This window comes from Lepisosteus oculatus, chromosome 7 (genome assembly GCF_040954835.1).
Source record: "Lepisosteus oculatus isolate fLepOcu1 chromosome 7, fLepOcu1.hap2, whole genome shotgun sequence".
Taxonomy (NCBI): Eukaryota; Metazoa; Chordata; class Actinopteri; order Semionotiformes; family Lepisosteidae; genus Lepisosteus; species Lepisosteus oculatus.
The window spans coordinates 16,776,847-16,793,905 of record NC_090702.1 but is presented as its reverse complement, the minus strand read 5'-3'; the positions used below and the strand labels follow the sequence as shown (position 1 = coordinate 16,793,905).

The window sequence follows — 17,059 nt, the reverse complement described above, 5'->3', positions numbered from 1 at the left end:
CTAATACAGCAGCATATAAAATTACTAAAAATGAGCATAATTTTGCAACATTGTGCTCCCTTAACTCATATTCATTAAATATAAAAACTATTTTTCTGTAAAAAATGAAGGGTACAAGGTGAAGGTCCACAATCCATACGGTACCAATAAAAAATACCCTTTGAGGTGCAGATGCGTAACTAAACGTCCACTCGAAAAATCTGATTACTGTTAAAGACATTACTCCAAATTAACCACTCAAATCAGTACAAGACCTCTCCTAGAAAAGCCAACTGAAAATTGTTTTTAGCACTAACTAGCTCGAACACCTATGAAACACCACACACAAGAATATATTGCCAAAGAATATAAATATATCAATTCTAGAAGAAAATGAACTCTAAAACCTTTATATAAAAAGTACTGCAAATAAGATTTTGGATGGTCCAATGTAATGAAATTAGAGTATGTCACGTACAAATACGTTTTTAACAAGTGATGCTCAAGAGATCACTTATCCAGTTAATATACACACATACAAACTGAGCAGTCAAGACTATCTGAAGATAGTAGACTATTACTTATAATGGGCAAGACATATGCGTGACAATCAAATTATGTTAAAACTCACAAAGTAAGCAAAAGCTAGATCAAGGTGAAAAGGTTCCTGGGTATTTAAATAAGTACAGTAAAAACTAAGCAATACACATTGAAGAGGCAAGGGGCAAACTCATTTCATAGATTGAATAGCGTGTAAAAACAGGAAAACGAAACAGCTTACAGCCCAAACTGTCTAAAGGATTCTTTGGGAAGAATATAAAGAAAAAGTTCAAAACCATTTGCAACAGTAATATGCAGAATATCAATGGTCATGACTAAGATGTAAACTTCATCAAGACAATTCAAATAAACAGGATATTACATTATACAGTGCAAGGCAGGCTCTTTACACTCTACAGTCAGAAACAGAACAGTGTCTAAAGCACAAACCAAAGGTGAAACAGACTTTTTTGTCTATAGAGGTCTATAATTAGCATTCTTCTTGCATACTGTGAAGTACTGAGTTGAAGTACCTTCAACAAATTCATTAGCAAATCAGAGACTTTTCAACCTTTGCACAATTGAAGAAACCTCAAATGCAGCAGAACTTCATCAAATAAAGCAGACAGACATAACACCAGGTAAGTTAGTCCTGCATCTTCAGACTTCTGCAGTTACAAGCACACAACTTCATTTCCTTTAAGGAGAAAGATCATACTGATTACACTGGCAGTGCTATATTTCCCTTTTCCAAATGGAGAATTATTTCTAAAGAACATTGCTAGCAAAAAGCCCACTTTCATTAACACAGTAGAGTTTCTAACATTCATGCAAAACTTTCACAGTACATATGAATGAAATGTGCTCAAATGTAAACAAATGCATTTAAATAAAAGTAAGGAAGACTTCCAAAGTCCTGTGAGTTTGTAAATACCTCAGATTTAGTTGAAAGATGGCAGCAAATATGATGGTTCTACTATATGGCAGACCTTCATTGAACTGAATGAGACAAATTACAATTACTGTAGCTAACAAGAAACCTTGGCAGCTTATGTGCTAAATCTTAAGAATTCAATAACTAGTTTATTGTAGTTACTTCAATCTGTAAATATTACAGATTCTCATACTTATACTCTTACCCATTTCCCTAACATATCAATTATATAAATATAAATATACATAATACTTTCTAAACCACCACAGGAAAATGTTATGTTAACTATAGCTGCTGTAATGCAGTTCACAATCATACCAAATATCTGAATACTGTATTTTAGATTGTACTTTGATGCTAATTCTGTTCAATGCCACCTCTGATAATTACATAACCTATTTTAAAAAATGAACGACAATACAAAAAATATACCTTTGCTAAATCTTAAGTCCTCAAAAGAGCTGTAATTTTCATGTATTTTATTAATTTACATTTCTTTAATAGAATCTCATGTTAGAATGCATTGTGTAGTTATTCAGACTTAAAGGGCAAGTCACATTCATTACTGTGCAACAGACCTAATTGAGTCCAAATTCTGCAGAAACCTAGTCTTCCAGGTCAAGTTAAACATAACCCTGCTTCAATGCTTTAACTGGAAATCCATAATTCAAAGCTCAGTGAAATATTAGATGTGAGCTTCACATGTCAATTCCCAAAACAATTTTATCTACACTGAATGAATTTTGATTCAAATATCTTCAACTTAAATGCAAAATTATCACTTCATTGTTAAAAAGTATCACTGTTCCATTCATCAATACAGTTGCAAGAAAACAAAATAGTTGATTTTCCATTAACGGCAACTGATTTAACCAAAGCATTTTAATTTCAAATAACTAAAACAAAAAGGTTAAATGATCCTTCTCAAGAGAATACCATTTTGATTTGTTTGTGACTAGCAGCAAACATGTTCCTTTCAACATTGTGAATCCCAAATAAAACAGTATCCAAGTTTTCCATGTAAGGAGAACAGAAACACAAGAAATGTAGATGAAAAATGGATACAGATACAACCACTTGATGTTTAGTCTTAATAATATAAACACCTTTGAGAAAAAAATTAAAATATTTGCCTTTTACCAACTGAAAATTTACATACTTTAAAATTCAACAAATCCAGGACATTTATTATCCATTACACTGCTCACCATTATTTAAATTCCAATCTTCTATACTTTGATTTTGGCACTGACAAGATGCTTATGATTTAATTACTTGATCATTTCCCCATCTATCTAAAACAGGATCATATTAAACATTAAAATATTTCAGGTCCTTAAATTCTTGAAATAGCAAGCACAACTTGTGGTACCATTTTTTAAATCTAAATGTTTAAGAACAGTTGTATATGTTACCAGATAATGCAAATCGCATACATCTTTTCATTAATATCTGAGGATGTGGTTATTTCCGTGGGCCCCTATAAAAATGTACAGAAGGACGATACTTATTTTTGCACAGTTTGTCATGTTGCCGTTTCCTGATTGTGAAACCTGATGAAATCTATCAAGCCTGCTTTTGTGCAATCAAGCCACAAGTGAAATTAGTTTTGGTCCAAAAGCCTCCATAACCTCATTTGGCAATTATGTAGTTAAAGGTTATTCTATGTGATGGATGAGGTATTCATTAATGAAAGCATCCATCAAAAGAGGAAAAAGTATTTTTAAATACTAGGAAAGAAGGTATGAACTGAGTTTTACAGAGTGCAATGTGGTTAACATTCTATATCCTACTTCAGATCATAAAAATGTTTTTTCTCTACTTTATTGCATGCAGGTAACATTCAGATGTAATTTAATATTTAAGAACACTGATTAACATTCTGAACCATCTGACACTTAGGTTAATTAAATAGCCTGTACTGTGTGCATTTCTTTCTTGTGAACAATTCGATTAAACTGCTCTTCCAACAAGCACATTTATGGCACACAACACTCAAAAGAAGGCAATGTAGTTTTAATTACATGAACAAAGTGCTTCCGAAGTTAAAAAAAACTAACACGTGAACACTGTAAGAGTGAAGCGTTAATGACAGAACTTGGTGAACTTTTTCAGGCACAACTTGCGGTTAACTTTGTACCTCCCAGCTCGCATCGGCCCTTTAATGCACAAGTTACAAGAGCAGTTCAAGATATTCCTGCAGAGAGAACCAGGGATGCCATCGGACCGCTGATAAATGAGCTTTTATATATATACACACACACATTTTAATATGGTAGATGGGGGATGGGGTGGCGATCTGCATAAAACAGAGTCGTCTTCTAGCAGCAAAGTCTCTTAAACATCTATATTTGGCGCGTTGAGTCACTTAGCTAGCCGATATCACACGCCTATTACCTGGCGACAAGAACAAGTGCATTGCCATTTAAAGTACATTTTTTGTCCGTGAATAGACTTAACCAGCTGTTGATTTTGATGGTTCTTTCTCTTGCATGTTAAACAAGCGTTGCTGTTTTTTTCCTAAATCTTTGAAATTAACTGATATTATACCAGCATATACAGTCAGCCTTATTAATATGGACGGAAAAATACGACTCTTTTAGCAGTCAGGAAGCGCTCGTGCAAGTTGCCTTTATAACCGATTGACAAGACTTCAGCGATGAAGTCAATAGGCTTCCTATAAGCAATACAAGCCCCTTCAAGAAAGAGGGACCGAGGTACTGGACAGCAAGTGTCAATGAACAGTTATCCCTCGACTGTCAGCACGGCGGAACGCAGATCCTGTAACTGAAGGCGAGTTTGGTCGGAACAGCTGACAAACAGGATACCAAACTCTTCCCCATCGGAACATGTTCTGCAGCTGCAAGCCGACGATGTACGGCCGTTTGTGCTCGGTGCATTTGCAAAGAAAAGACTCTTTGGAGAATATAAACTCAAGGTCAAAGGCGCGTTGTTTCTCTTATTGCAAACAAATTAATAGGATTGAAGCGCGCCATCGACGAAGCCGGAAAAAAAATCAAGTAAGGCAAAATAAAAATAGGTCATCATTCCCATTAACATCCATTACAGACTCTTTCCTGCACACCGGGGACCTCGACAACGGAGGTAATCTGGCTATAAAATTAAAGCTTTCTGACAGGAATTGTATTTCTTCCGACTCCTGATGCTACCGGGGCGCAGACTGGATTTCTGGGTTTATTATTCCTTTAAACTACGACTCCCGCAGACTGCACCTAGACAGATTTGGCTCTGGGGTTTCGAAAAATAAAGTTTCTATACTGCGAGGAAGGCAAAAATCAGTGAGCTAGGGGTATTTTAAAACCTCGGCCTATGAACCCCGAGGAAGAAAAGCTGGTGTTATATTGATTTTCCTTTACTTCCCATAGTTATCTTTGCTCAGATCACGTACAAAATTCATACAGCGGAGAAAACGAGCGAAGCAAAGTGAAAAGATACGCAAGACAAACAAAATATCATTCATATTTCAGTACCCTAACGTAGGTTAGATTGAAATGCAACTGAAGGCGAATCCTGCTTCATTACATAAGAAATGTCTGAAAGTGCAAAATTACGAGTTACCTAATTAATCGGACTCAAGATTGAACATAATCACGTCACGAACCTATAGAGAAACGTAGACTTACCTCCATCCAATAAATCCTCTCCAGAGTGCACGAAAATTACGCTTGACAATGACAGCTGAAGCGAGTCTTCCCTTTCAACCTTTTTTCCCCAAATAAAAATAAATAAATAAAATTCAGCCGAGTCAGAGAAAAGTGTGTCTTCCTTACGTGAAGAGAAAAACTTCACTTTTTTTTCTTGATTTACTCACTCCGGCGTGAGCGAGTGGCTTATGAGCTTAAGAGCAAAAAAAAAATCTATGCACGCGTCTATCTAAAAACGTTGCCTCTTTTCAGATAATGACCGATGATGATCCTTCTCAACGGAAGCTCAACAGGACAAAAAAAAAGGAGCCTGTCAATTTAATCGCCGAACAACTCAATTAGGGTTTCCAAATGCAACCTAAGCTAAGCGAGTTTTCCGCTACTCTGCTCGACTCCTCATGCAGTGTGTCGGGTAGGTGAAGGGAGGGGAGGGGGGTCTTCCCAAAAAACACCGATTTTAAAAAAACCAGCGCGACGTCACCCCCCACCTCCGGCCCCGCCCTCCCAGAACCGCGGCGCGCGCCGCGGAACCGCTTTCAAAATAACCACCGGCTGTCCGCCTGCGACTCACCGGCCTGCACGGACACTCCCCTTGCATTGACCCCACGCACAACTACCACAGAAAACACGCTGTGTCCTCTCCCTTCTCCTTCTTTCTTTCTGAAATCTCAGGAAACCCACTTTTTGCGGCTCGGCACAGGAGGCAGGCAACAGGGGTGCTGTGGACCTCACGCGGTCGTGCGGGGAGCAGGAGAGATGGTGGTGGTGGGTGGGGGGGGGCTGTATTCTAAATAAGGCACTCTTGCCTCGGTGAGCAAAATAAAGATAAAAAAAATGAAAGAGGGGGGTTAACACTCACTCTTCTCTCCTGTATGCTCTCTCTGTCCCCTTTCCCCTCTCTTTCTCTCTCACTCTCCCCTAGCGCTCTCTCCCAGTCTGTCTTCGGCTCCCGCCCCTCTCAGAGCGTCGCTTCGGGCATGTGACGAACGTCAGGAGGAAGGAGTGCGAGTGCTCATGTAGCGGATCCCTATTGGCTGAAGTGCAAAAAAAAAACCGTCGCCTGTGGAAACGGTTACGTCACCAACTCGCTACCCGGATGGAGATTCTCCGTCTCCTCCTGTCTGTCTACTGGTTTGCTGTGTAGTGTACTGAGCCTTTAAAAAATCTGCATAGCTGTGCTTGGTTCAGCCTGTTTTGTTATGCAAACCCCACCCACAGTCTGGGACAAAGTCTTTCCCGGCGGCTAATTAGACCTGACGTCATTATTTCCATGACGTAGCTTTTTTCTTTAAACCCTTCTTTCTGCAATGCTGCAGCTTTGCTCCAAATGAACTTTTTCTATTCTGTTCCGTTGAATTGCAGCGCAAAAAGTTCTTGGTGAAAAAGCATTTAACTTTGAGTTAAAAAAGCTTTACTCATTTTGCATGGACTTTCGCGAAGACAAAATATAGGTTGCATCAAATATGTGGAGATTAATGCTTGTGATATGTTTGTTCTGTCTAGATTTGACAACGCCTTACTTTGCTCAAAATCTAGCGATGTAGCCTTTACATTACACAAACGGATTTAGCTCCAAGATATTAAAAATACACATAACACCAACTGACAAATCACTATGCAAACTATGTTATATATAAGAAGTGTTTCTTTTAAGTGTTTAAATGGATGTCTGTACCTCAGCTTGTATCTAATAGAGGCTTTAACACCTTCTGTTTATGTCTTTGAAGTCATCATTAGATGAGTATCAAACGTGGTTTCCAGGGGGAAAACATCCAGTAAGCCTTTCAGGAAGACAGTGAATGACATGTTAGGCTGACGTGTAAGATGGATGAATAAAAAATATTTTACATTGTGTTTGTTACGAACCTAAATCCTACACAAATTAAAATGTATCTATTTTATTTTAGTCATTGCGTTGAAATGCAACACACATTTCAATATTTTCAGTATTGCTTCTGACCTGGAATAACCTTGCAGTTTTATAGTATTAAACCTACGATGGTGGAAAGTAGGCGCAGACATTTGGGGTTTAGTTGTGCATTATTACATTAGGTTTTCTGTGTTATATTTGTCTGCATGCAGACGAAGGGAAAAAAGACTCACCACAACCCCTCTGTGTAAACATGTCAAATACTGTACATTCTCATTCTTGCTTTGACTTCCTCTTCTCTTGAGTTATATCCTGTTTTGAAGGTGAAGAGCTTTCTAGCATGATAAGATTAATCAGGGTGCACAGATGCAGTGACATATATACAGTATAAAGAATACCAAGATAAGCAGATGCTTTAATAAAATGTTCAAAAATTGTGACATTTCTCAAACGTCATCTGATTATCCCACTTTGACTTTGTACTGGTTAACTATACTGGTTGCATGTTACAAATAACAGACAAGCCAATCAACTACACTTAATCAGGTATTATTATTAAGTAATGGATTTACTATATTTGCACCAGGGTCTAAGCTTTAAAAAGTATCAGTACTTTGTGATCAGTGAAGCCTTTCACTTCCTGAGGCCTGGGCTAAGCTACACCCCAGATCAGAAGTATTATGAATTATAATATTTCCTCTTTGCACTATGGGGACACTAGTTCATGTAATAAAATAAGTAAAATTTATATTTTTTAGATTTTTCTTTTCTGATTAATTTTTAATTAATTGCTGTTATTATAATTATTTGTACTGTAATAGATTATGTCATTTTCAGGAATTCATCTCAAAGCCGGTCTTTTAGCCTTTTTCCATTCTCACAGTCACGGATGACTCTCTTCCATGAACCCGAAGGTGAGTGAAGATACTAATATGGGATCTGCACATTTTGTGGTAGTTTAAATAGGTACTGTTAAGTCATATACTGTGCACCCCAGTCATAATGAGCTGTTTGTTTTGCTTCCTAATTCTATCATCTTTTACTCTCAAAGTGACTGGCTTCCCAAATCTTCTTCCTCCATCTAATTAAAGTCAAGGGCCATAAGCTCCTGCACATTTATAAAGAAGTTGCAGTTCTTCATGCTTGCTTTGTACTGCATGCTGGAGCATATTATCATCTCCAGCATCTTATTTCTCAGCTGGCTTCAGTTTGTTTAATGAAGACAGCACTAGTAGGCAGTCCCGTTTCCTTAAAATGACACCACTATGTTTGAGTGGTGTCATTTTAAGGAAAAAATGACACCTCTCTCTCCCTCTCCTTCTCCCTCTGTTGTGGTCGCTGTACTGGACGAACATCTACTTACAAAGCACCCTGCAATTTCCCTCACGTGATCAATAAAGTATCTATCTATCTTTATCTTAAGTTCTACCTGTTGACACGATCAGCGTTCATTTGTACATCTAAGGAGTGAGTTTCTCCTTAATAGATACTTTTTATACAAACACTTGTATTTGTATTACAATTCTACAGGTGACATATGAGCAGTTCTGAACATTTTAAGATCGATTCAATATTGCATCAAGAATTGATGGTTTCCTACTTAACAAACAGAAGCTTTCTTTTTACCTAGATGTATCTCCCAAAGGTAATAATTCTAATACTAAAGTGTGGGAAAAAAACAATGCCAAATCACACAGTGCACAATTACCCTAATGGATTTATAATCAACACCAGAACAATTTCCTCACACTAGTAAAACGTCAATTCACCATGGATTGTTAACCAGACTAAGAGTTGAATGTGTAATTTATTATACTACAGCTTGTTATTTATTCATTTGGTGTAAACGGGTTACTTTAAACTGCCTGTGGAGAGGACATAATGTACTGCCTCAAAACAGGGGAAAAAAAACAGTATAAAGATTTATTTTAAAAGTAATTGCTTTGTTTTATCATTTGTTGCATCTAAAAAATCAATGACATCATTTTGACCTCCTACATTTACATAAGTTCCCCTTTTGAGGATTTGACATACAGAAGTATGTCAAATCCATCCATTTATCCAATACAGGGGCGAGGGAGAGCAAGGTCCTATCCTGGTAAGCAATGGGCAGCAGCCAGCAGCCGTATCACCCTGCAACTCACAACTGGCAGCCCACTGAAGCTAAGCAGGTGTGAGCCTGGTCAGTACCTGGATGGGAGACCTCCTGGGAAAAACTAAGGTTGCTGCTGGAAGAGGTGTTAGTGAGGCCAGCAGGGGGTGCTCACCCTGTGGTCCATGTGGGTCCTAATGCCCCAGTAAAGTGACGGGGACACTATACTGTAAACAAGCGCTGTCCTTCGGATAAGATATAAAAATAAAAATCCCAGGGTGTTTCTTGTAAAGAGCCAAATTTCCCATTGGCCCTCCTAATAATCCCCATCTATGAATTGGTTTCATTACTCTGCTCTCCTCCCCACTGATAGCTGATGTGTGGTGAGCGTTCTGGTGCACTATGGCTGCCGTCGCACCATCCATTGGTGGTGGTGGAGGGGAGTTCCCATTACCTGTAAAGCGCTTGCGTGGAGTGTCCAGAAAAAGCACTATATAAATGTAAGCAATTATTATTATTATTATCATGCAGGTACACTCTGGATGGGACAACAGTCCATCTCTGGGCACACAGTCACAAAGACACACACACTTTCACCAGAGCCCATTTTCCTACAAGCCAATTAACATAACAGTATGATTTCAGACTGTGGAAGGAAACTGGAGCACCCAAAACCCATGCAAACACTGAGAAAATTTACAAACTCCAAACAGACAGCACACCAGATCCAGAGATGATCTGAGGACCCCTGCACCACACAAGTAAAATTAAAAGTAAAATTACCTACTGTATATTATTCATTAATGAGAAGTGTTTATGAAATGCAGAGATCTGTAATTTAATAATTTAATTTTCAAGTCCAAACCCATATTTAAAGCTTCTTATCTGCTTTTTCACTTACCCTAACCTCCACTGACAGTCATATCTCACAGTCAGACTGTAAGAATTCTGCATGTATGAAACTGAGAACTGACCATCAGATATTTAATTTGGATTTCATATTAAGTTACAAAATATGAAGTGAACAGCAAAAACTCACCAATAAAACAGTTTATGCATTCACGGCTCTACAGGGAAGATTTTCCCATTCTCCAAAATCTTCAGAAAGAGGCACAGCCCTGCTAAACTGCCTGTCCTAAATGACACATGCTGAATCAACATTCGTTGCTCTGACACTGGTATTTGTGTGGAGAGGACAGGGTGATGCAACATGTAACATGGTTTGCCTACTTATGTGTCATCTTGAATCCTTTATCAGGATCACTTTGTTTGGGGGGATTTTCATCTGCAGTCCACCAAATCCGTTATACACAGCCCCGTTTCAAAATTCAGATCATAAGAGTTGTGCATTAGTCACTTTAGCTATAAATACTGTGAGGACAGTTGGAAACAGCTAACTTTGCTTTCCTTATTTCAGTTTGGTGGGTCACATGATATTTCTTCTGCCTTTTTTTACCATTATTCAGCAGGGCTATTTTTTCCTCTTTTTTCCCTGCCTGAATGTCTATTTGTGCTTTTGCTGGAGAATTGGTTGTGTGGCGTTTTCAGTCTGGAGGGAGAAATCAAAGCAATTACATAGAGATGACAATTCATCCAGAACCTGATGCGTATTAATAAAAAGCTTGTAACCCATTGTACCATCAAAAGAAGCTCAGGAGACTTGGTGACAAGGATGAGACACTTAAATAAATTTGGGCTGCTCCTGCCTTCCACATCTCTTTGTTTTATGAGTGGCTTATTATACACATTTCCTAATCTCATCAGGCAATGTAATTACAATCTAGCTTCAAAACAGTTTCATATAGTCATCTCTTTGGCATCATATGTGTTTAGCTCTCCGCATACTGTACTGCATCTCCTGACATGGTCTGCCACAGACCAGTTGCAGAATATAAAAAAGAAAATGCTCTGGATTCACTATTATGTTAAATTCACTATCAATGTTGTAATAGGGTACGACCTTGTATTTGATTTCTACTGAAATCAAAACAAAACACTTAAGAAGGAAGAATATGTAAGGCCATAACTTTTCCAGAAAGGCAAGATAAAATTATTACTCTGCTAAAAAGTGTTGGTAAGGAAAGAGCAGAGTAAAATTTAGATTTTAAAGGATACTCATTATTTTTTGGAATATTGTTATCGATTCTGTCCTTTCTATTCTAGAGCAAATCACAAATCTAAGCAATGAAAATGCTTTCATATACAATATTATTAAGCCCTTTGGGTACCATGGCACAGAGCACCAAATTTAAAACAAGAAAAAATGTATTTTCTGAGAATTAAGTCAGGCTATAAGATTTTAATGTAATAGTAGCACGGTGTCTAAGGATACCTTGGATACCATGAAGGAACCACATTTCTTTACATGCAGAATCTAAGAAGCCATGAACAGTTGGTATAAAAAGCTGATTAAAACACAAAAATATTAAATAAGATCATTACACACTGAGTTGTTATGGCAACTATCAGGCAGCAATTTCATTATCACTTTACCCAAACAACCATTTAATTCTGAGAGGTTAATAATCAATTATTTGGTTTTGTTAAACTGGAAACATTTCTCAGTCAAAGACCACCTGTGAGAATTTAACATCTAACTAATCAACGTTACATCTTTAATATAATGATCACAATCACTATCTTTGTGCTTCCATTCTTTGTTCAATTACTGTGTGAACCCAAAATGGCAGAAAGTAATCTTATTGTGGCAGGATATACTACTATCACAGGGTATTCAGGTACTTAATTTTATTCTACTTTCTTTTTATATTTATGAAAGTAAAAAAAAAATCTGGTAGCACTACAATCCTTTATTGAAGCCTGATACAGAAAAGAACAAGGCTCTATCTGACCTGGTGCTTTTGTTCCTGGTGTACAAATGACTAAGATAATACATCTGAAGACTGCAAGAGAGGTAACTTTGACAACAGACATCCATGTCCTTGAAAGAAAGAACATTTGGGCAACACTGTGCAAATAAGATTGATAAGAAATGCAATAATATTTTTTACCATTTCTGTAAACTGTACAGGTAGGTTTGTTGGACTGTCAGATACACATTAGAGTATAAACCACCGAAGATGACTTCCATGTCCTTCAGTTTATATAGACTTGTATCAGCTCATACAAGCTCTCATACTGAGAGATTCCTATTGCTCTCCAAAAACCACCAATCTCTACAATGTCCATGTCTGCCACCTATATAATTGCTAATGTTCAATAATTATTAGCCATATTATTATGGCTAATATATTATTTTCGACAGCCTCATAATCCAAACAGTATTGCAGTGCGAATAATGCTTCTTAGTATTTCTTTGAAATTTGTCATTAAAAAATATCCTCCAGTCCTTGAGGGCAGCAGGGTTTAAAAGTTCCTTTTCTATCTCTGTCCACATATTTTCCTTAATCAGTAACTAATTAATTGATCATTTGATCTCTAAGACCTCCGGAAGTGTGGAACTTAAGGACTAGAGTAGTCCACCCAACATGAATCCACCTACATAGCAGAGTGGTGCTACATGAAATTGCTCACTTTAATGCAGGAAGATATAATTTGTGCTTTTGGACATGATATTTTGCCAGCAACACATGGTTCTATGATTTAATGACAGTACTGCAATAGTTTCCAAATGTAACAACATTAGCCTAACATGACACCAAATATTGAGAAAAGCTGAGAGCAGTAATGAAAATTTGTAATCTACCAGATAAATTCCTTCGGCAGAAAGGGAAGCAGTATTTGCTTAACTGATTAAGAAACATGACAGTGGATGTGCTTTGCTTTCAAAGGCTGATGAAAGAAGAAGAGGCCGATTCTCAGTGTCCCTGGGTATGTGCAGCTGCTTGACAACAATGATCTATTTTCATCCCCCTTGTTAACACTGTCTTTATAAAACTGTCACAAGTGTTTTCACTCCTATTATGATCCTCTACTGGGGACTATGAAGAGGTCTTTCTCTCTAAGCCCGATAGAAGTACCTCTCCACAATATAAAGTACCAAATAATTGCCTCATTTAGGTATGTTAGTCTGGTGGGGAAGAACTTTAGATCAACCTGTGTAATTTCACAACCATGCTTAAAAGGTCAGCTAAATGCAATGCTTGTGAAAGTCCCTACAGAGCTCTTTATAAACTGTGATATAGAGTAGTAGAGATGGGAAAGAATTTATGAGGGAAACCCCTCTTGTTGGCCAGTTGTCTAACAGATCCAAATGTTGTCTCGACGGGGCTGACAAAACTCTCACTGATAGGATATGGAAAAACATGGTGAAACACGTGGCAACATGGCTGTTCTCCTTTCTCTAAAGATGTCTGTCAGCAGTTTTAGTTTTCCGTGGTAAGATGAAAGTTTAAAGCGACAAGCCCAGTCCCATAAAAAGTTCTTTGGTTCAACACTTGGGCTGTTACCACACTTGTTAAAGAAACAGAGCTGAGCTGGTTTAATTGATATTTTATGCAGCTTTGATCTCTAGGCTTTGTCAAAATGTTTTCGCTGCTGCACATATTTCATATTTATACATTTAAAGGCATTCCTTAATGGTGCTTTTAACAACTCTTTCAGGAACTATTATTAAGCCAGGAAAGAAGAATGTGGTTCAGCAGTTGTAACAGCAATTGACACCCACTAAGTTTGGGTGGAGCCACAGTTTCATTTTTCATTTTAGTAATTGACCCCTTGACTGCACACTTCATTCTCAAAGAGAGCTGCTGCAGGATCAGGCTGCCTAACTCACTGCTGTTTTTTTTACTAGCTACTACACTGTTCTATCAACTACAGTAGTCAAGGCTGGGACTGAACATCAGAAACCACCGCTATTCAGAATACTGTATGTGCTCTTACTGATATGCAACAGCCCATTTGAAAAATGTCCATTGTTATATCTCTCAGAATTAAATATCGTGTCATAAACAACATTTTAAAAGATTTGTGGCTTCTCTCATAGCAATCTATAACATTAGGGTCCTGAGAAACAAAAGGTTGGGCTGTGTGGAAATCCATGCTAGGCATTTCCACGTCCATTGCCAGGACCTTATGTAGTAAAACACACCTGGATGAGCACCTTCTTATCTGCGTGCACATAATCAGTCTCCATTTGAGAGTGGGTTTACTTTTTTGGAGATGCCACACATTGAAAAACATGACACAGTTATTCTCCATGGGCATATGTTCAGAGTGCTTTACTATGAAAACCAAAATCAATTTGTCTGAAACTCAAAATGAAAAATACATCTGCGTTTGATTTATTTTCTTAGCACTTGGAATCCTTCCCTAACATATCAAAAAACAACAAAATAAAGCAAACAAAAAAAAACTTAAATTGAACACTAACTGAAACTACAGTACCACTAAATTAATTTCCAGAGTGTATCCTGCTTTGTACCTGTTTCTTGTTCCCCTATGACCCTGACTTGGAAGAAACTTTAAGAAAAGGGATGACTGCATCTGACAGGTCTACAAGGAATGAGTTATGGTTTTCAAGTAATTGTTCTATATTCTTTACTTTAACAGAAAAGGCTTTTGAGAACAAATCCTGATTTAAAATAGTGACTCAGAGACCCATTTATAAGGCAGTGTTATTTAATAGAGCAATCTCAGTGCAGTAAAATGCATTCATACAGCAGCAGAGTCCCAGACTGGAATCTGAACCCACCACTCTGCAGTCTGGTATCCAGAGGCCTAACTGCTACTGCAGACACTGCTGTCAATAATTAAGATGCACGCAGTGAAAATCATTATAATTATACAGCTGTGCTGATGTATAATTATCTTTGTCAAAACCTTGTAAATACTGTATAATAGAACGCAAAAATACATGTCTGTATACCATATAAAACTACACTGATTCCCTGCTGAATCTATTGAGAAATACAAGAATGCAATATGAAATAACATTTTATATGTGAATATATGAGAAGTACAGTATGCAAGAATATACAAGTATTTATTTTATCTATATGTAATTTGAGTTTGAGTGTATAGCTGTGTAATGCAAAACAGATATGAAACAAAGAACAAAACAGAAACAGAAACAACATGAAAGAAACGACAAATTCCATTTTCTCACCACTTTATCCAATACAGGATCACTGGGGAGCTGGAGCCTTTCCTAGCATGCAATGGGCACAAGGCAGGGTACTCGCTACACCTTGGACAGGACGCAAGTCTATCGCAGAACATGCACAGACACAGATACACACACACTCACAACAGGGCCAGTTTGCCAGAAGCCACTTAACTTGCCAGCATGTCTTTGGACTCTGGGATGAAAACCTGGAGGAAACCCATGCAAACACGAAGAGAACACAGACAGCACATCAGCATCCGAATCCAGGATCCCAAAGCTGCAAGACAACTGCACTGCACCCGCTGAAAGAAATTAGTGCTATTCATTCTAAAAAATCTAACTGCCAGCACGTATGCTTGAAAACACTGTAAAAAAGTTAAAGATGCAAATTTCTCAAAGAATAACTGAAGAAGAGCTCACAAGTATCTTTTGAGGATCTCTTCATTCTACCCTGTACTGCGAGTTCAGCAAACCTGTTGCATTAGGTGAATAATAAATGTGTCACTCCAATTTGTTAGTCCACTTTCACTTTATAATTTTACATGTACATGTTTAGAATATTTAATTACAGATAGAAATGTGTCATTATTATTAATTGAATGAATAATCAACATTATCAACATGAGGGTAATCCACATGGATACAAATATCAACTCGTTTATCAGTCATTAATTAATTTACTTTCAATGATTAAATAAACAAATGGTGATATTTACTGTTAGAAGCTCAGCGAGTGAGTAATAAATAGGAAATTGTTGGTTCAGTTAATGCATTGAGTAAGTTATGTGTTTCAGGTCAGGCAGATTACAGAGTGAAAAGTATATTTAAGTTAGAAGAGAGGAGTGAGTAGGACCTGTGAAGACAGAGACAGAGGTCCAACTATGAGTAAGATAAAGCAGTCTAGTTTTGTTTGTTAGTCATTAATATCCATAAATTACTTTAAGTCCTTCAGAGGATTTCAAAAACAAGAATCCTGCAGTCTGTAATGCTCCCCTTTGTAGCTGAAGCCCAGTAAATGTTGGTCTCAAAGGGGCCTGACTCCATTTTAAAGTGTGTGAGAAGGGTGGAGGGGCCCAACAATTTACGTTACAGAGTGCACAGATAATGTGGTCTAGCACACACCCCCATCTGAGAAACAACCAGGTTGGACTGGCTGTGACGCCAGCCACTTTCTTTATGCCAAGACACTGAAAAATTAAAACAATAACAACGCCCTCAATTCCAAATAATTTACCAACACAGTTCAGTATATATTATTATTATCATCAACATTAAGACGTTTTTTGGCAAATGGTTGTGGTGTGGCTGGTTTAATTCTGGTACTGGCACCAATTACACCCACTGAGGCATTGATGCTGCTTACTGGATCATCTCCTACAGTATGTGTAGTCCTCTTCTAAAAAAAAACAACTAACAGCTTGTGTGAGGCAACCTTTATAAATATAGCTTTAGCTACATTGTGATTGTTATCATAAACACAACATGAATAGAATAATTTGCAACCAGTATTTTAGGTTTGTTTTATCGGTTAAGACAATTTTGCAGCTTCTTTGTTGTTTTTTATATTTAATTATTTAATATTCTTTTGTTCGTATATGGCAGTATAGTGATGCCTTGGTTAGCATTGCTGCCTCAGAGCACTGGGGCCCTGGATTCAATTCTGGATCTGGGGTGGTATCTGCCTGGTGTTCTCCCCGTGTTTGTGTGGGATTCTTTCAGGAGCTCTGATTTTCTCCCACAGTCTGAAAGGCATACTGGTAGGTTCATTGGGTTCTGGGAAAATCGTTCCAGGTGCATATGTACAGGTCTGTGTCTGTCTGTGCCCTGGGACTGACTGGCTTCCAGTCTGGGGTGTGCCCTGCCTCGTGCCCATTGCTTTCCGAGATAGTTTCCCAGTGACCCTGAATTGAGT

At 37.7% G+C, this 17,059-nt stretch overlaps 1 protein-coding gene across 6 annotated transcripts in view; it reads right to left on the bottom strand.

The window, feature by feature from the left end:
- The window catches only part of atp2b1a (ATPase plasma membrane Ca2+ transporting 1a), an 82,574-nt gene extending 72,371 nt beyond the window's left edge, over positions 1–10,203 (bottom strand). Inside the window, exons 1-2 of one of the 6 annotated variants that reach the window (XM_069192222.1) lie at positions 5,978–6,145; positions 5,098–5,176 (exon numbers count right to left, since the gene is read on the bottom strand). The gene's annotated coding sequence lies outside the window, so the exon portion shown is untranslated. The other 5 variants (XM_015352816.2, XM_015352813.2, XM_015352814.2 and 2 more) reach the window with 5 other exon arrangements.
- Positions 10,204–17,059: the final 6,856 nt, after the last annotated feature.